The sequence below is a fragment of the Sinocyclocheilus rhinocerous genome, unplaced genomic scaffold, assembly GCF_001515625.1.
Source record: "Sinocyclocheilus rhinocerous isolate Xijiao unplaced genomic scaffold, SAMN03320098_v1.1 scaffold142, whole genome shotgun sequence".
Taxonomy (NCBI): domain Eukaryota; kingdom Metazoa; phylum Chordata; class Actinopteri; order Cypriniformes; family Cyprinidae; genus Sinocyclocheilus; species Sinocyclocheilus rhinocerous.
In genome coordinates this window covers 861,438-881,638 of record NW_015644380.1, presented here as the reverse complement: position 1 = coordinate 881,638, position 20,201 = coordinate 861,438, and the positions used below count along the sequence as shown (strand labels likewise).

General features: G+C 37.5%; 1 protein-coding gene across 5 annotated transcripts in view; it reads right to left on the bottom strand.

The window, feature by feature from the left end:
• LOC107758301 (extracellular sulfatase Sulf-1) overlaps positions 1-20,201 on the bottom strand; it is a 98,294-nt gene that overhangs the window by 33,887 nt on the left and 44,206 nt on the right. For 2 of the 5 annotated variants that reach the window (XM_016576014.1, XM_016576015.1), the window contains exon 1: positions 10,015-10,246. The exons of 1 other annotated variant lie outside the window; for it this stretch is intronic. The gene's annotated coding sequence lies outside the window, so the exon portion shown is untranslated. Of the gene's footprint in view, positions 1-10,014; positions 10,247-20,201 lie in introns of those variants that run through there. 2 more of the 5 variants (XM_016576011.1, XM_016576013.1) reach the window with 2 other exon arrangements.

Below are 20,201 nucleotides of genomic sequence, written 5' to 3'. Positions count from 1 at the left end.
CAACTTTGCTCTGCCTGAAAACTAAAAAAAATCACTTTTTTTTTTTTTTTGGATTATAGTCACTGAAAGAAGATTCAGCTGATGAAGTTTAGTAAATCACAATCCTATTTGTACTAAGTATGCAAGAGTATGAATTAATCTCAAATCACAGTATGTTGCGAACATGCAATAACTATCCAATATCAACTTTTAATAATTTTAATTATAAATAAAATTAATTTATAAAATAGACAAAAATATAAAATATATTACAATTATTTTAGAGACCGTTTTTTTTATTTTGTTAATTGTATAATAAATAAAAAGAAAACAAATAGATAGAATGCAAAAAGATTAGAGAAGCAAGTGTAATTTTTTTATTTTTATTTTTAAAGAAAACAAGCAGTTAGTAAATAAATAGAGTGCAAGTCTAAAAGGAGCAAGTTTTTTTATTATTTTTTTTTTATAAAGAATAGAATTAGAATAGAAAGTGCTAGAGTTAGAGGGTCAAATAAAGATGGAAGAGATGTGTTTTTAGCCGATTCTTGAAGATGGCTAAGGACTTAGCTGCTCGGACTGAGTTGGGCAGGTCATTCCACCAGGAGGGAATATTTAATTTAAGTCAAAGAAAGTGATTTTGTGCCTCTTTGAGATAGCACAATAAAGCGTCATTCATTTGCAGAACGCAAGCTTCTAGAGGGCACATAAGTCTGAAGTAATGAATTTAGGTAAAGGGGGTGCAGAGCCAGTGGTGGTTTTGTAGGCAAACATTAATGCCTTGAATTTTATGCGATAATATATATCGATTTTATATAACAATTTTATTGATTATTTATCGATTTTATATAACAAATGTATTCAATTTATATAAACTTACATAAACAGAATATTATAAATGAATTTAAAAAGCTTCAATATCTAACACCAATATATTGCAAATGCCTTAATGACTTTCTGATGGTTCTCTAAAGTTCAAAATTGCCTAAAATCTAAGTAATGAATTTAAAAATAATCACTTTAGCACAAAGCTAATACCTACAGCAAGATGTTTACAGCATTTTTACACGAACAAATCTGAATTAAATCACACAAACAGAGAAAGCCTCATTTCTACATTTGAATGACTACATAAGTTCCATAACAAAAGCCACCTATACAAGCCAGAGCTTTGCCCTGGTAGTCATACTACCCTAATGGGAGGAGTCTTTCAAAAAAAGTTCTTTCAAATGCAAGGCTGTGTGCTTGAAACATCCCATTGATGGGTAGTTTTTCTCTTTGTCACTTACCTTGTTGGTGTGTGTATCTAGAGACTTGACTTGTGCTGAGGAAACAGAAGCTTTTCTATCTGCTGGAACAGCTGAGCAAACCTCCAAAATGTATGTACTACATAACTACTATGTAGTTTCTTTTTAAAGCCAAAATGCAATAGCTTTACAAAACAAACACAAACTACTATGAAATCTTACTTCATTTTTTTCCTGTTTCATTCTTAGAAGCTTTTATGAAATATTTCAACAGGCAACTGACTATATTTAGCAGACAATTGTTAGTGTTTAACCACTAAATTGAATGGCATAAAGGCTTTGACAGTGTGGTTTCAGAACAAATAGCAGTGACTTTCACTGAAAACAAGTTTTATGCTAATCTCCAACCCTCCAACAGGACCAAAAAAAAAAGAGAGAAAAAAAGAGACTTTGGTGTCCTGTTACCTGACAGAGCCCATCTCATTCATTATTAATGCATGTAAATATCATTAAAATAATCAGCCTCCCACAGACATCAAAGCCTTGTGGGGAGTAGGAATTTGGACCAATGAGTTGGGGCTACCCAGCACGAAACAATAAATAAAAACCTGGCAACTGACAAAACTGTCCAGTGGCAGCTGGTAAGGACAAAAACCCAGATTTAGATGACAGAAAGATAATGTTAGGACAGTGGTAGACAAAAAAAAAAGATTAAGTAATTTGTTCTTCTGTGAACTTGTGCAGACAGTTTGAGCACTTACACTTTGAAAGATTGATGCCATGGCCACTTTAGTTCCCCAGGCTGCCAAGCTGCTTTAGCCACGCCAGCTCACATTATCAGGTTCTCCACTAACACCAGTCTCACACACATCTACACCCAGCTGCAGCTGATGGCAGTCGACAGTGCCGTCTCTCAAGAACCCCATCCACTGGGCCTTACTCACACCTTAAAGCCCACCAAAACCCCTCTCTAATCTCCAAACTAAGCACACATCACTACCTCCTTTTTCTGAATGCCAAGGCAGGGGGGGCTAGAGAAAGTTTTATGATTTTTCCATAATCCAATATACTAGCAGCAGAGAGGCCCCTAAAGTCACGCTGTCTGAGAGCAACGGTGCTATGGGTGACCAGCTATGGGTGACCTGTACCGTGGCATACATGACTCTCGGTGGGTGCCGCGCAGCATCTCAACGACTGTGGGAGAGAAAGAGAGAGCAGCTCACGGGCTTAAACATACAGGGCGCAGAACTCAGAGCTAAGCAAATTCCATTCAGCTCCTCCTCGGCTTGGCTTTGAGAAAGATTAGCTTACTCTTATGAAGGCCCAACTCATTAGCCACCTGCAAAGTCGGCGCAGCATAAACCAGTCAAAGCTTCAGACCTCCTCGACAGTCTCCGGCTACTTACCCTGCTGTTTAAATGCAAGTACAATCGACTGAGATTGCCAGGTAAGGCTGAAATCAGCTCTGACCAAATTTGGCAGTGTTGTAGCAAAGCCTAACGGAGATTCTTCCTGGCGTCTTCGCTCGAGTTGAAGCAGCTGAAGCAAGCCATCCTCACCTCTCTCGGTCAGCTGGGAGGTCTCGCCGGAGAGGTTTTCAGGCCATTCCTTTAAGTGTGTGGTTAATGAAAGAAGCAAAAAAGCAGATCTCCAAAGACAGCATATTGGAGGAGGGGCAATGTCAAACCTTTGGCCTTTGATCAACTCGATTTATGACAAATAACAGAGAAACAGGCACAGTAAACGTATTTTACGGGTCTTTGTTGGGAGGGGGAGAAAAATGTATTACAGCTGCAACCAGCCATACCATAATAAATGTGCTTCTTTGTCTTGACGTTGACTTTGACGTTCAGTTCATATTCTCCACAATACATACATCACCATGGGAAAAATAGACTTTTTATAACTCCAGATCCAGATTCCAATATAAAACCAGTTAAAGAGAACCTCCCAAAGAATATGTTTCATCTTAATTTCATTTTTTAAAGAAATCTTCCTCTCACCACAGTGGCAAATACACCAAACACATTAAAATGCCACAAAGAAAATATTCAAATTGCTTCAGTGAGTTTCGACTGACCTAACCGTCCTGAATAAATAAATCAATGTATTTTCCATGAAATCAGCAGCCAGCTCCCAACATGAAGAACATAGGGAGCCAAGCAAATCTGTTTGAGTATCTTTGCTGCTTAAGTGATCCTTATATTGTATGTACCGTTCACTGACTGAAGACGTGTGGCACCATTACAAGCCTGAAGACATAAATTCCTCACTACTATAGAAGAGGTGCCACCGGGCCACATCTATGTCATGGGGTTGACATGGACAGGTGAAAAGACCTGGCCACAGACGTATACAGTTGAAATTACCCATCTGGTAATGGCTGATGAATATTCCTACTGGAACACTTGTCAAAACAAATTAGCACTTTTACACAAGTTCCAGTTGACAAGAAAGATGGTAAATCCAGGGCTTTGTGCACTTGTTTAAGTAGTCTAAAAGTGTGTGATGTTAATCCAATAAAATTGAGTCATACTTCAGAAGTCATAGAAGGGCACAGGTGAAAAGGAGGAGAAAAAAGTAGGGTCAAAACAGAATTAGACCATGTTTCCTTTGACTCCTTATTGCTACGTTAATGAGCCAAACTGAATTGTGTTCGAACCCCAAATATAAATACTTGGTCTACCGGCAAGCACAAATGGCAGGTCTCACCACTGGAACATATGGCCTGTCTGGAAGTGGAGAGACTGCGTTACTCCATTTAATGCCAGGATCAGCTTTCAACTCGCACTTATTTCATCAGTAAGACCAAAGTAAGAGATTTAGTTGCTGCACCTCGAATGACAAAGCCACAGAAGTGCACATCACAAAGCTTTACATGAAATGGGTCAGAAAGCACAGACTGCTTGCTGGCGAAACCACCAGCACTGTCCAGTGGATGTTCATTTGAGACTCAACATCTTCTAGAGAAGTCTGCAGCAACCTGAATGCTGAACGTGTACAAGGGGCGCTGAGGAACAGAATTCCAGACTGTTTTTGGGAGGGGTAAGTGGGAGGATGGAGGGCTCTGTCAGCAGGCCCCTGTCAGAGCATTTCTGTCCTAGTGTGAAATGGTACACTTCCAGAATGTGGGGCATGTACAGACAGAATCTCTGCAGAAAGACACTGACTATGAAAAAACCCATCCCTGACCTTCCCCGTCACTCTCTGCTATAGATACTGGTGGGATGTTAATCATAAAAGAAAAAAAAAAAACTATTTGTTATACATCTCTTCAGCCACACAGACACACGAAGAAATGCAACCTGTAATTTGTACTCTGATGCTCTCCTCGTCAGCGCTTGAGGCGTGAATGCATGTGGCTTTTTTTCGAAGTGTGCGATCACATAATTTGTAACGTAATTAACTTTGAGTACACTGCCATTTTTCGGACACCTGTACTTACAGGTCATGCCCCATCCACAGACTGTATGATCTTTTCAAAATCACAGGATTCATTTTCAAAAGCAGTGCAGGCAAATATTCTCACGCATTTACAAATTCACAGCCAGCAGGCCAAACCCAAAATGCTGAGTGCCAGAGGAAAAACATGCCATATGTAAATGAGCCTGTGCAGAGTTCTGGAATGCCCTCTGGGAATCTCAGCTGGCCAGTCTCTTTCTTATGGAAGCCCATTTCAACCTAAGAGTGAAATATGTAATATGCATACACATTTATAAACAATAATGTTATAAAGTTCAAAATAAGAAAGTTAAACTGTGATATAATCAAAAAGAAAGAAAAGAAATAAAGTTGCAGAAAGTCACAATCAAAAGAAATGTCAGAATAATGACAGTTGGGATAATGAAAATAATTCATTTAAAGAAATAAATATTCACAATTACAACAAAGTAGCAATTGGCGAGAAAGAAATATTTTGAAATGGTTGCAATCTTGAGAAGTCTGAATTAAAAATAAACAATGGGAATTGTGGGCGGAAATGTCTTGTGCAAGACAAAATTATATTGGGAGATAAATTTGCAACTAAAAAAAAAAATCTCATTTCGGAAGTCGCAATTAAAAGATCAAGTCGATATTTGCCTTTTTACTTCAACAGGCTTTCATACTGGCCCTGGAACAGTCGCAAAATCAAATGGAGACTGGTCTCTTATTTCTTCCTTTTGCATCATAAAACATCTGTCAATCAACTAAAAACAACATTTTGGTAAAATTAATTAAAAGAGCAGAAAACCAAATGCAACTTCCCTACCCTTGATCTACGTCTAATTTCTTCACTGCCACATCGATCACACCATGGCAACCAAACAGGAAAACCACAGAACCACTTCATTTGGATGGTACAGCTCTCCAGTGGCTTGCATGTTGGGCTCGGGCGAGCCAAAGCCAAAGCAATGAAAGGTTTATAGGCATTCCACTCAAGAGCAAGCCACAGCAGAGGTCAGACTCATATCCCCATGGTAAAGACGAGAAAGAGACATGAAAGCAAATCAAAGTCGCGCAGCAACAGAAAATGCTTGAGTCTGGATATGTTGCATGCTTAGAGCTGTCATGTCCGAAAGAGGCCGTTATGGACCCACTGAATTCATTCATGCAGCAGTTGAAGAAAAAAAAAATTAAACAGGAAGGGTGGTAGGTTACGTTTTTGAAAGCATCACACAATGCATTTTATTAGGTGAGCTGTCGGCAGAGCTGCATGTCTATTCTTTCCCTCCAGTTGGTTCTCTATTTCTATTCTGAATTAGTGAAGGATAAAAGCATCACCCCCCGGCCACACCACCTTTTTGAGCCTCCTTCACTCCAATGCATCCTGACGGCTGCTTAATTGCATGTGATATAGGAAGGCCCTTTTTCTTTCAAACTTAAATAGGATTGCCTGTTCTCTACAACACTGTACAGCAGAATTGACATGGTATGGACAATGTCATCCATAGGCAGGTAAGAACAGGTTAGTTTGTGTGAGATTGCATGTGATAGCAACATTCAACGTGACTACTGGCATGTGTGTGAGAAAATGTGTAAGAATACTAGGGAGGGCTTGGGGTGGCACAATGGTGGTTGGACCCTCTGACCTCCATTGAGCTACTCCTAGGCAAAAGCTTCCAAACTCTTTCAACTTCCACTTACCCTAACAGGCCCTAACTTCCCTTCAGACCATCCAAATCCTCCACAATGACTCCTCCAGAGTTACCCAGTCCTGAGTTTTCAGAAGATTCCTAACACTGTCCATTCTTCGGACAAGCCAAAAACAACCACCTGTGCCTCTACACCTGTTAACCAGCTACAATGTGAATGAAGATCAATAATGACTGGCTCCATTACCTTACCAGTTATCATGACCCCAAGGGGTTCAAGTAACAGTCAGCGCCTAAAGTCTAGAACTTATTAGCATCTCTGACTTATTTGAGAGAGCATCATTGTAAATGTGAAACATATGGAGACATCATTTGGAGTTCCTCAGATTGCCACATTGATAGAATCTTTGAGAACTCCCAGAAGTTCCCTCAAAATACAATTTATGTGCCCTAAAACCTTTCTTTTATGATGGAATTACTGGAGGAACCTTCATCATCAAGTTCTGACTAGAGGAATCACTGGTAGCCTCAAGTTCTTGCAAGTTCTTAAAAGGCCCCAGCAGATCTGTCCTTTGAGACATTCCCCAAATCTTGGCAATCTAGGCAACCCAAAATGGATTTACCGTGACCATGATGCAGCAGATTGACACTCTTCAAACACTTGGGGGCACTATAGAGAGCTTATTCTGTTAATGTTTCTCATGAGTCTGTCTTTCCTAGAGCAGGAAGGATCATCCAAACATCATGACTGCCCCCTACAAAGAGAGATCAATAATATTCACAGGGAAATTGTAAACGTAGACCATAAAACAGGGCTATGAGCTACAGATAAGCAAGACAACACCATGCTGAAACACTGTCAACTCTCAATTACAGCTATGATATCACCCACCCTTCCCTTTTAAATTACCACCTCACTTCCTGTAAGAACACTATTATTAAGCAGAGATAAACAGCTACTACACAATGTAGCTCAATTTTCTCTCTCACTGCCTATCTAAACAAGACTTTTAATGTCCATGTGGTGGGAATGGCTGTGCAACTAACACAATGGTGCTCCTCAGAGGATCCTGGGAACAGCTGGCACCGGTGGCCACCTCCACATGCTGCCATTTTTCCAGCACTTGACAGAAAGGAGCATACATACACGCTGTTAAATGTCCAGCACTCTGGCAACTGTGATTTGTTTGACATAACGACAGCGAATATATGCAACTAGTTAAAAGCAAAGAGGCATTTTATAAACAGCTCAAGAGCCATGCGGCGTAGTGGCACAAGGGTTCCCGCTGCTTTTGATTTGAGTTGGTAAGTGAACATGAATGGCAGGGGGTTAAATACTTAACATATCCAAAGCCTTAGGAAAACTGAGAAGCCATACAGGATATTAAATCACAGAGTATGAAATGGTCATTGACAATAAGACAAAGACTGAAATCTAAATTCAAAATGACAAAAATTATTCCCATATTTGTTCTTCAAAACGAGCCTGAGTTCTTGCGCTCTCTCTCTCGCACACGCACACACACACACACACACACACACACAGCTTAGAGTTCATGCTCTCTCATGGTCCCACTCTCACGGTACATCTGATCCCCGGTCAAACGCTCCAAAAAACGGAACAGCTACTGAAACAATATTAGTGTTGGCAGATCCAAATCTTGAACTGCAAATTATTCGCAACAGCTGCAGCGACTGTTTAGACTTTGACACAAAACCGCAGCAATCTCTAAAAGATGCAGGGATCAGGATCATGTATCTGTTTACCCAAATATGAAAATTCTGTCATTATTTACTCACCCTTAAAATCATCCCAAACATGTTTCTCATTCATTATGTGAAAAAGAGAGATTAAATATTTCTCCTTTTGTGTTCCAATAAAGAAAGTAAATAGGAATCCAGGCTGTCAAGTTCCAAAATGTTGGTCCGTTCATCAGACAAAGCGATCAAATGGCTTCTGTTGACTGTATATAGCACATGAGTTGAATGAACCACTTTTACAGTCATGATTTTGGAGCTTAACAACCACAGCTCCACTTTCATTACGAAAAAGAGTAGCCAGGACATTCAAAATATTTCCTTTTGCAATCCACAAAACAAAGTAATACAAGTTTGAAACAACATGCAGATGAGTAATTGACAACTTTCCTTTTTGACAGTACAAAAACAGTGCATGGAAATGAAAAGCAGGCCCATATATTTAAAACTAATTGCACATAGAGCAAGTGATTGATGAAAAGCTTTAACTGACAAGTTTACGGCATGGCTCTGTTCGCAAAGAACGTACAGGTCAAAGGTATTTTCTGCTTTCTAACTTAAACAAGGGTTTGAGACCATAAACAGACTTTAGTTCAGATCTCCTCAAAGACCTCAGTGCTACAACACCTAATCACATATGGCTCATGTAAATGAAAGATGCATGAAAAGCAGTTTTTGGCTACTAATGCAACCCATCAAGACTCATTTGGCAAGGTAATTTTTAACCTCACATTAAATCATTTGGCAAGGTAATTTTTAACCTCACATTAAATCAAATCCGCTTGTGAATTAAACTGATTCAACGAAAGGTAATGTCTGCATAAGCTTCATCTCCCAAATGATTTTTCAAACACTAATGAAGTTAGAGCAAAAAAAAGCAACTAATAAGGCATAACTGTGCATCTACAGAAATAAAAACACACTGAACGAGAAGAAATGAGTTTCTAAATTCACACCCCTTCATAATCCAGCAGTCGTCACTTGTAATGACTGCCTTCATTGTAAAAAATTAACACTGGTGCTGATGTATTTGTGGTTTTCTCAAATGAATTTCAGCGTGTGAGTGAGTGAGTGATGTTGACATGGCTGATTAATGTGTGTAAATAAACATCATTCACACAACTCTGTCTTTGTGGCATTCCTGGCATCATTCTTCTGCCCCCCTCACCCTTACAGCTGTACAGTTCCCTCAGCAAACACCTCGCACTGTATACATGCCCGGCAGCAACATATTAATGCTAGACATCTAGTTCTAGTTCATTGGCAGGTCTCCCCTTTTTTTGGATTACTGGAGTTGAGCGAAACTTGTGGCATGATTTCTTTGGAGTCACCTCTTGGTTTGCATATGTTGCAACCTGGTCCAGGAGATGTTCGTAATGCCACATTTGTTCAAAATGAAGACAGAGTCGGCTTAATGCAGGACACAACTCATTTAAATGACCGATGCCATTTGAATGCATTAAACTTGTGTTTGCCGGCAACATGTGCAGGCTCAGACTCAATAAATTTGTGAGCGAATATAGAGGCAAATTAAAGTTTGTAAGTCGCAGTAGATCTAACGTAGACCAAGCAATTACAATCAAATTTAAGAGAATTTATAACTGGCATAGTTTGAAGGTGATACTCAATCTATAGTAGGATGTTCCCTTCAACTTTTTAGCAAGACAGAAACAGCAGTTAAACCAAGGTTTCCATGTCATCTTCATGTAGTCAAAATCCAATTAGATGGTTCATTAAAACTCGCATAACATGGAAAAGACGTCTGTCCAGTCATTCAGAAACTACAATCTCTCATTCAGAAATCTCTCTCATTGAATTCCAAACCTGTCAGCATTTCAGCTTCACACAAGAGAACCAAATGATACAGCAAAAAAACATTTAATACAAATAAGCTAAAAATCACAGACCCTCAGAGGAAAAACAAACTAGTTGGAGAGAGTGAGAATCAGAAGTGTTACTACCTGGATGTCAGTCTTGCTCATGGAGTTGAACTCTCTCGCTGTAGGTTGTTCACTCGTGAGCTCCTCAGAGTGTTTGTGGGGACCACACTGCTCCTGGAAGACAACCTTCCTCCTCTAATCCGTTCTCCAATGTGATGACACACACTAACCCCAACCATCTGTTGAAACACGTCCTCCAGCACTCAGCACAGTGGTGCGTCAAGACAAACTACCCAGCCCAATCAGAGAGGGTACTGGGTGGCTCTTCCCAGGCTGGAGGCAGGGAAAAGGACATAAGGGAAACACTAGTCAGAGATGTCTAAAAACTCTAGCCACGGTAACCTGAGATTTAAAGAGAGAGGGAGGAGAGGAAAAGAGGAGGGAGGGGATTGAGAATGCGAATGAGAAAGGGAGGGAGGGAGGGCAGCACGTCTCTGAACAGTTATGTTGCCACTTGTAGCTCACAGGAATCCAATAGAAGCAGCCTGGGGATCCTCAAATCTCACTCACACATATAGTTGTAATGTAGTACCCTCTAAAGCCTAGAGGGAAATAAACTGCACAAAAAGTGTGTGGTCAGTTCAAGAAAGTAAGTCTTGCATAGACCACAATGCACTGCCATTTGCTCTACACTGTTACATCTGCCCAACTCACACCTCCCTGTTATAAATCTTCAGCTGTCTCAGCAGCATTCCTGTCCTTCGCAATCTACTGCCTTAAGTTAAGCGAGAAAGAGATTTTCCAGAGATAAGAGACTGAGCCAGGATCATTAGCGCCATTTAGTTTAATTCATTTTAGCTATTGCCATTTGTAATGCTGTACTGGATTTAAATAGCTTCACTGTAATTTATCTGAAGCTAGACTAAATATTCAGTGTTAATAGCTTATTTTCCATCAAATTTGAGTTCTGTGAAATATTTGCCTTAGTGACAATGGCAGATAAGAGTGTCTAAGATTAATAATAATAATAATAATAATAATAATAATAATAATAATGTTAATAAAACGCATGTGTCAAATTCTTAGAAATATATTCTTTTTCAGTGGTGTTTTTGTTGAAAACCAAAGTTCAACAAATGTTTACATTTAGCTTACTCTAAAAATGTGATGTAACCAGTTAAAAAGTATATATTTTTTATTTTTTGCATTTTGTTTAATATATTTGATAAATTATTAATTCATAACTAGTTTGTGTGTGTGTGTGTGTGTGTGGGTATTTGTACCACATAACATTGTACAACTTGAACTAACCTTAATAGAATACCCTTAGTCTTAAAGATATTTTGGCCTTATAAAAAGAAAGATTAAAACAATATCCTTAATGAAGCTATTTTTCATCATTATATCAGGACAGTAAGCCCACCCAGAGATTTTTAAAGGTATTTTTTTCTTATTTTCATTTTAACATTTATTTTCAATAAATTTTGAAACAGAAAGTCACTGAATATATGCACTGCGATTTGAATGTATTTTGGAATAAATTATTGGACAAAACAAGACAAAGGAGTCATGCCATTGAGCCTTTGGACCCACAAGACTATAGAAAAACAGTATGCACTTTGGTCCACACTGACAATCAAAGTCAATAATTTTATCATCATGTTAGTAGAACGTCAACAGAAAATGGCTTGTCTTTTATTAAACTGCAGCTCAATAAACATGCTAACCCTGGTTCTGTGCTATCTTAGCAACTAAGTTCATCAGTTGAGGAAATGAAAACAAAGGCTGCTAAGTGACCTATTAGCATTCTTTAAAGCTGCTTTCACACCTGGTAAAAGTTTCAGTTAGGCCAGACCAAACTCAAACACTGATCAATCTTCACTCCTGACAAACCCCTCAAAAGCCCCAAATCAAACAAACACAGCGAGCTCGTCATCACGTACCCTACTCATGTAGCCAAGGAGAAATACGTCTTTATAGGCCTATCCTTTAATACTATATCTGTTTTACCTTTCCTATGCTAATGATGCCAATCTGAGAGAGGAACTAGACTGATGACAGTTTCAGGAGAGGCTGGAAGGGTCAATAAGATCCAGCAGATGGCAAAGCATGAGATTTAGTATATTCTTACAGTGGAAAGAACAAGGTGACTCAGGTCTCAGAACTGACATACATTTGTAATACAGTTTTTTTTTTTCTACTCATCAAGCGTGTAATCAAACATAGTCTCGTTTTTAAAGGGTTTCCTATGCAACCAAACACAAACTTCCAGCAAAAGCATTCATCACATCTTAACGCCATTTGCATGCTGTTTCGAGACTCGTTCTGATCCATTTTCCGGCCGGCGCATTCAGCGGAACTACTGGGTGAAAACAGATACTTCCATCATTTTAGCAAGATTCTCATTTTCACTGCTGTTTAAATGCTCAGGATATTAGATTAAGAGCAACAAAGGCTATTTTCATAATGGGCACAAGAAACCCCCGGTCTTGGTTCACATGAGGTTTGGAAAAAAGGGGAATGGGATGAGAGCTTCAGGGAAGAGCTCAAATTAGATTGACTGAATTCACAAAGTGTGACCCACCCCCTTTACAACTACACACTTAGTACATGCCGCACCTCAAACCCCAAAGCCAGCCCCCCAACCCCCACCTCCAAATATTTCTAAAAGCCTTTGAGGGCGAGAAGTGGCAAACAACCCTGATCTTCAGTGGACTCACTGATCACTGACAAGAAATGTCTCTTATCGTACATGGTCTTCAAAAAGTTGTTGGGTTTCCCATTCCTTTTGTTCTCCAAGACAAAAACCACCCACTTCAGATCTCAAGGGAAATTTGAGTATCTTGCTAAATATAAGTGACAACATCTTTTAGCAGTTTTTAATTAAATTAATTCGTCAGAGTCATAGTCTTGGGAGCAAACCAATGTTTGAGTCCTCTCTGCGCCCCCAATGCTTTCTGTGCACTCTTGCACTGTCCTATCGAAATAAATGATAAAAGACCAAAATAAAAATTAAATAAAAAATAAAAATGGTTAGTCTTATTGGATTTTATTATATTTATATATATCTTTTTTTTATAAAAAATTATTTAATTAATTTCTGTCTTACAAACCCCCTGCAGTTTCATTGCAAACATCTAAGGGTTTGAAAATGGCACTTGCAAACACCTAGAGGCTTTGTAAGGGAACTGCAGGGGGTTTGTGAGATAGAAAAAAATCTAACACAAAAATGCATCAACAAATAAAATGAATAATATAATAAGACTCTAACACACAGTCGTTAGGGATCTTTGGGATTTCATGTTTGAGGCCTCTAGAATAGGACACTGTGAACTGTTCTTGTGTTGAACTGTTCTAAAGACCCTGCAGGAGGTCACTTAGGCTGTCCAGAGCAAAACCAAAAAAAGCCCCCCCTCCCAACACACAAAAGAGGGACACTGAATTAACCCCTGCAAGGGCCCTCTTCCATCTACAAGCCTAAATGAGGCTCACAGGTGCAGCGAGAACCTTGTGTGTGTGTTTATATCAGCTAGAGGGGGCCTACTTGGTTCATTTGTCTCATTCATTATGCTTGGATGAGATTTGGTGTCTTTGGGCCAAGGGGGGCAGAGAGAGAGTGCAAACAAGCTCTAAACATAAATGACATTTGTGGTGTTGTCTTCCACGGTTTCGAGTGCCAAAAGCATGCGTGCAATGCAGCCATGCTCTGGATCAAAGATTTTATAGAGTCAGCTGCCTAATGCTTTGACCTCAGCAAATAACCCCATCACTATCCTGAAATATCCACATCTTTATCTCCAACATGCATGAAACGGCTAAGCTTAGGTGTCAAAGACAGAACACATCCCAAAGGGAAACGAGTTTTCACTTAGGATATACCAAAACTCAACAGCTATTGAAAAACATAATTGAATGCTATTCATCAGACTAGGACATCACACAGATCAAAAGGTAAACCAGTAAGCTAATTGCAGACTAATTGCACCACTTTGATTTCCCAGACAGCAGTCACCACTGCCAGGCTCGTCAGCACCGTTCTTTGAGATTCGACATCAAAGCGGGTTGCTAGTTAATGCAATTATCACTATACAGACAAGTGTCATGTGTCACTGACTCTAATCAACCAATAACTATGGGGTGGAACCTCAATTATTGATACTTAAATCAGAGTAATTTCACACTATTATTGCAAAGTGTGTTTACACACTGTCAAAATGACATTAAACCACTATTTACATATTTGTCTCAATCATTTTGTGCTGAGAGCGGAGGGGGATTCATGCCTCACTGGATTGAATAATTACCAATAACAGACCTGCTAATGTAAGGAAACTTCTTTACAGCCCTATCACATGTTTTAATAGCAGTTCAACTGCTTAGCTAATACTCAGCGTACTTTTATTTCTTGACAAAACAATCCTGTGTCTCCGATCAGGGGAAGCTAACTTCAAGCTAATTGCCCTCACATGTCCCAGACTGACCGCTCCACGGATGGTTCTCTTTGCCAGAAAAATTAAGAGTGTTGTCAAGTACTTTCTTGGACGAAAGTATCTTTAAATGCCTCCAGATCCCAAGCAATAACCATTTTCAGCTTTAAGCTGAAACAACTGTCAGAAGAGAGTGTTACTTTAGCTGCTAGGCTACACGGCTGTCACGTGCAATCAGGGAACGAGTGCACGGGCTACTTATTGACTAACACTTCAAATGGTGTATTGGTTTCATAGGCCCTCATTGCCCGTCGAGCTTGAAACCGAATATAAAAGTCATTTCCTCTGGAGTCTTTATCAGAACCATCATCTGGATCCGCAATATGGGCCCCTCAGTCATGTTGGGCCTGAAAACTTCTGCACGGTTAAGTACATTAGCATTTCTGAAACATATTAGGGCAGCCAAGACATGTAAAGCAGTTTATAACATGACTTTAATCAAATCATATTGGCAAATCTGGTGTGAGGTTAACTAAATGACCCATTGAGGTTATTTAAAATAAAAATATGGCTATAAGTGGCTACATGCTATAAAAATCAAACCCATGCCGTATTTTTTGGGTGAAGTCAATTGGCCATTATCTGTTCAATATTCTCCCTACCGCTTTGCTGTCGAGCTTTAGATCAGGTTGATTCACCTTCCAAGCCTAATTCGTCTTGACCATTGTCTTGATGAACGACGACAGTGATGATTTGGGTGAAAGGGACAGGCTGTTGCCCAGACTGTCCTGGGGTTTGTAAGCCCCTAGCATGCTTAGTGGCACTCAGGAATCCCAAGATCCCTTGGTCCCCTCAGGCTCTGTCACTGCTCAGCATCTCAGCGCTCGAGAAACAGTGTGGCATGACAGCATGTGTAAATTATTGGCCCATGGGAGCCCCACATGTAAGAATAAAGCGATACTAATCTTGCATACATAGCAGATGGGAAGCAGCTGCAAGAGAGACAGAGAAAGATTCTGCAGCATTCTTTCAATGCAGAAAAGGCACCTCAAGCAAGGGTCATTAGTGTGAACCACTATCTCCAATGAAACAGGCTTTGAATCGCTGCATTGTCAGAGTGAAGGGCGGAAGACAGAAAGGAATTCCTCCAGGACAAGAAAACTCTCATCCTCTAAGACTCTAGGAATGAGACAACATAAAAACTAGGTCAAATACATATCAAACATTTTTATTTGTCACTGTTAACAACTATGAACAATCACAAAGTCAATACCATTGTTAGGAATTTGACGGCCAAACATTTAGATACTAAGGAATCTATGAATTCTGTTTTTTTGCAAGACAAACCACATTACATGCCACTTATACCCCAAATCCAAAAGACGAATAGAGTCATTATGATTAAGCTCAATTGAATATAAAACGACAGTCTCGATCTGATCTCTGGCGCCATTCGTGTGGTTCAGCTAAAACCCAGACTACAAGAGCATAAACTGAGCACTTATGAGAAACGAAAATTTTAAATCATACCCTCAGAGAGGCGACGAAAGAGAAGTGGGAAGATACAAACTTGTGTCTAAATTTCTACAGCTTTACTCTTTTGTTTTTATGTGAAGTCATACATTAGCAGGTTATCAGTCCTGACAGCAGACTAATGGATTCAGGACTGGTGGCCCACATTTCCATTAATTTTTTCATAATATTCCTCTCCTGCCAACCTCTCTCTCCCAGAAATGACTTTTGGCATCTTATGAAAAGCTACAGACCCTCATGCCCATTTTTCTCAATTCATAGAAATAATATAAATATATTATGCTATACTACACACTCATTTAATGAATACATTTAAAAGAATGAATAATACAACTCAACTGAAATCTAAAATAAATAATAAAATAAATCTAAAAGGAACAAATGATCTAACATTAAATCTAAAAGAAAGAAAGAAAGAATAAACAATAAATAAAAATAAATAAAAGTAAATAAATAAATGTAAATAAATAAATAAATACAAATAAATGAACAAATAAATAAAATATTTATAAATGCAAATGTATATTTTGACTACAAATTTTGCTTTGGATAAAAGCCAAATCCATACATGTGAAAATGTAAATGCCTCTTTAACCTGACAGTTTTTCTCTTCAGGGATAAAAGTAAAAATATCAGCTGCATTAACTCTCACAGGCCATCATCCCATCCCTAGAGTAGACTACATACATCTGATCCTTACACAGGTAGAGGAAAAGGTCAGAGCAGAGGTCACCAATGGTAAAAGGCTTATAAAAGGCTTTGAGTCTCGATTGTTCTAATCTAAGACATATGACATATGAAGATGATTTAGCTATGTATGCTATAACTGCAGTTACACTTTCCATTTAAAAGTGTGGATTCATATGAACAAGGGTTTAAAAAATATATATAAGTATTTGTACCTGTTCTGGTGGACATTTTGCACACAAGGAATTTTTTTTTTTATAATTTAATATTAATTTAGTAGTGATTGAGACTCAACGAGGGACACATCCTTCTCCATCATAAGTGCCTTCTGGGTCATTGGTGAACTTCATTCAAACTTTTACTTGCCCTACACAGAAACTACATTACACTAAACCTATCAGTAAGTTTCCAAAACTGTATCAAGTCTGATACTTCTGGATATTTCTGTCTACTTTCTCTAGGTTTCTCATCCCAGGCAAATAATGCTCCGCGTCCGGAAACATGGTTTAATCCTCTCAGGCCCAGAGAAGAAAAGCAGGAACAAGACAGAGAAGGCAAATCCTCATGTGAGGAGACCCTGTCCGCACTTCGACATCCTGAAATTGCTGGTTGAGTATAATCCCTAAAAGCATGCCGCAAGCAGGTCATTGACAGAGAGAATTAATGTTTGGTGTGTGTGGGGTGGATAGTTATCTTGATAATGCTCACCCGCCGCTCAATCTTAGAGGTTGCTTAGGGCAGTGATAAGGAGAAGATTTGAAAAGGCCCGCTAAATGCATCAATGAGGTTGAACAGTTGAAGAGCAAAAGGACAGTTCAGGGCAGTTCGGGACTTGAAGATGAGATAAAAGGTGAAACCTCTGATGACAAACCAAAACTAACCATGTTTAAATGCATATAATTTTCCAAATAAAGTCCATATTTAATAAAATAATTAAATAGTTACTTTAAATAGGTTTAAAAAGTAAAAATAAACTATTTAAATAAAGTAAATAAAATGTAAATATAGAATTTTTTTTTCATTAAATATATGTAATTTAAAAGTTGAATAAATAGTTAAACTGTCAAATAAACAAGTAAATAAAAAGTTAGTCAAATACATGTTATAAAATATAGAATTAAAATAAATAAATTTAAAAACTAAATGAAAAATTAGTAAACTTACTAAAAAAAATAAGTTAAAAGTTCAAACAAACAAAATAAATACAATAAAGTATAGAAATCAAATAAAATTTAAATGTTAAATGAATAGTTAATAAACTCTGTTAAACGAGTAGAGAAAAAAAGTTAGTCAATAAATGTTTAAAAAAGAATTTAAGTATGAATTAAAAGTTAAATGAATAGTTAAACATTTAATAAGTAAATAAAAGGTTAGTCAAAAAAATTGTCAAATAAACAAGTAAACAAAGTCAGTCAATAAATAAAATAGATATTAAAATATATATAATTAGAATAAATGTAATTTAAAAGTTAAATAAATAGTTAATAAATTATAATAAACCCATAAATAAATAATAAACAATTATTAAACAATTCAAATAAATTTAACAGAAAAAAATGTTGAATAGTAAATAAATAAATTCATGTAGTTAAATAGCAATCAATCAATAAATCAATGAATAAACAAATTCTAAGTGGACAAACTGTCAGCATCGAATATCACAGAGAAGTACCTTTGTCTGGACATGTAAAGATGTACATGAATGATCAGCTACACTGCATATTCCGAATAAGGCCTTTACATGACTCAAAATTCAAATTAATACATTGTAATACTGGCCAGTTGATTTATAGACTGTGGAATATTGGCTTATCAGAATATGGGCTAAAGGTATAATGATTCACATTGCTGTAAGTCTTGACATGTAATAAATTATTCAAATAGGGTGGACCTCACACGAAGAGAATGCACAAATAATATATAATACAAGCACATTTCTCTGGTGCAGAAACCATCCATGGGTGGTGGGAAAAGACGCCAATGGCTGTGGCTTTTTAATTCTAATTTCAGCCTTCGAGTAGAGGAAGCGACAAGAGTCTGGCAATTTGTGATTGGCATGAGAGTATACAGGGAACTCTTTAATTTAGCCTCCGGCTCCCTTCCTTTTTTTTTTAGAGGAAATAATTACCACACAGCATTACCGCTAAACAACAACTGCTCAAGTACTGGGCTTTATCACATCACTGGTTATTTATAATGTTTAGGAGTCCTCTCTTCTTACGAACATGAGGGGGCATTCGTATGAACATAGCTGTGGAAAGTGCCAGCAAACCCCTCCTGCTTTCTGCCTCCCTCCCCTCTCACTGCGCTCACACCTGGCTGTTTATGAAGGGGGCAGTTGAAAGGGGACATTATGGCCCAGTGCTACAATAGAGAACGTCTGTGCCCAGGCCTCTCAGAGAATGGACGCAGCTGCCGCTCTGAGAATGACCACATTTAAGGGTCCTCGTCACAGTGTGTGTGTGTGTGTCCATGTGTGAGATGATATGAAATGATGGTGAAGGGGTTGGTCAAGTCAAAAACTTGTGGAAAAATCATGCATCATTCAAAATGAGGGAGCACATTAATTTAAAATGCAATTAAAACAAATAAACAAAAAAATAAATTAATAAACAAATAACTATGGTAACGTTGATATTTACTTTGCATGATTTAAAGAAAAAAATGTAAATAGTGTACACGGATTGAAAAAAAAGGTTTTATATATTTAAAATGTATGTCTTTAAAACATATATGATATTTAACTTGCATATTTTAAAGAAAAAAATAAGATAGATAGACAGACAGACAGACAGACAGATAGCTAGATAGATAGACAGATAGATAGAAACTGAACAAAAAAACTTTAGTAACTTTCAAAGGTAACTTGGAAAAAGTAAATAAATCTTGTAATACCTTTGTTATTTAACTTGCATGTTTTAAATAATAAAATGTAAATAGTGAACTTACAATAAATAAATAATAATATTTAAACAAATACGATGAATAAACCATTAAGCTGAACAGAAAACTTGAGTATCTTTAATAGTTGACTTGGAAAAGTAAGTAAGTAAATAAGTAAATAAGTAAACAAATAAATAAATAAATAAATACCTTTGTTATTTAACTTGCATGTTTTAAAGAAATAAATTCTTCAAATAGTGTATTTAGATTTAAATAAATAAAAATACTTATACAAAAATGCATTTATTCATTGAATAATTTTGTATAAATATTTTTATTTAATCTAAATACACCATTTAAATAATTTATTTCGTTAAGACAAGATAGACAAACACACTTTCATATCTTTAATATTTAATGTGAGAGAAAACAAACAAACAAAACCTTTTGCAGGTTTAAATCAGTCAATCAATACAAGTTGTAGGATTTTTTTTAAAATAAAGTATTAAAATAAATAGAAAAATTAATCAATGTTGGTATCTTTGATATCAAAGTTTTTTTTTCTATATAAATAAAAATACAAGTTTTAAAAAGAAATAATAAAAACCCATTTCAAGGTTTTCATATAAATGTAAAGCCAAAAAGATCACCATGGAACATCAAAATAGTCAATGGTCAAAAACCAAATGGTCCATTTCTACTCACTTATTACCAAATGTGCACTGCCGTGGCCAGCAG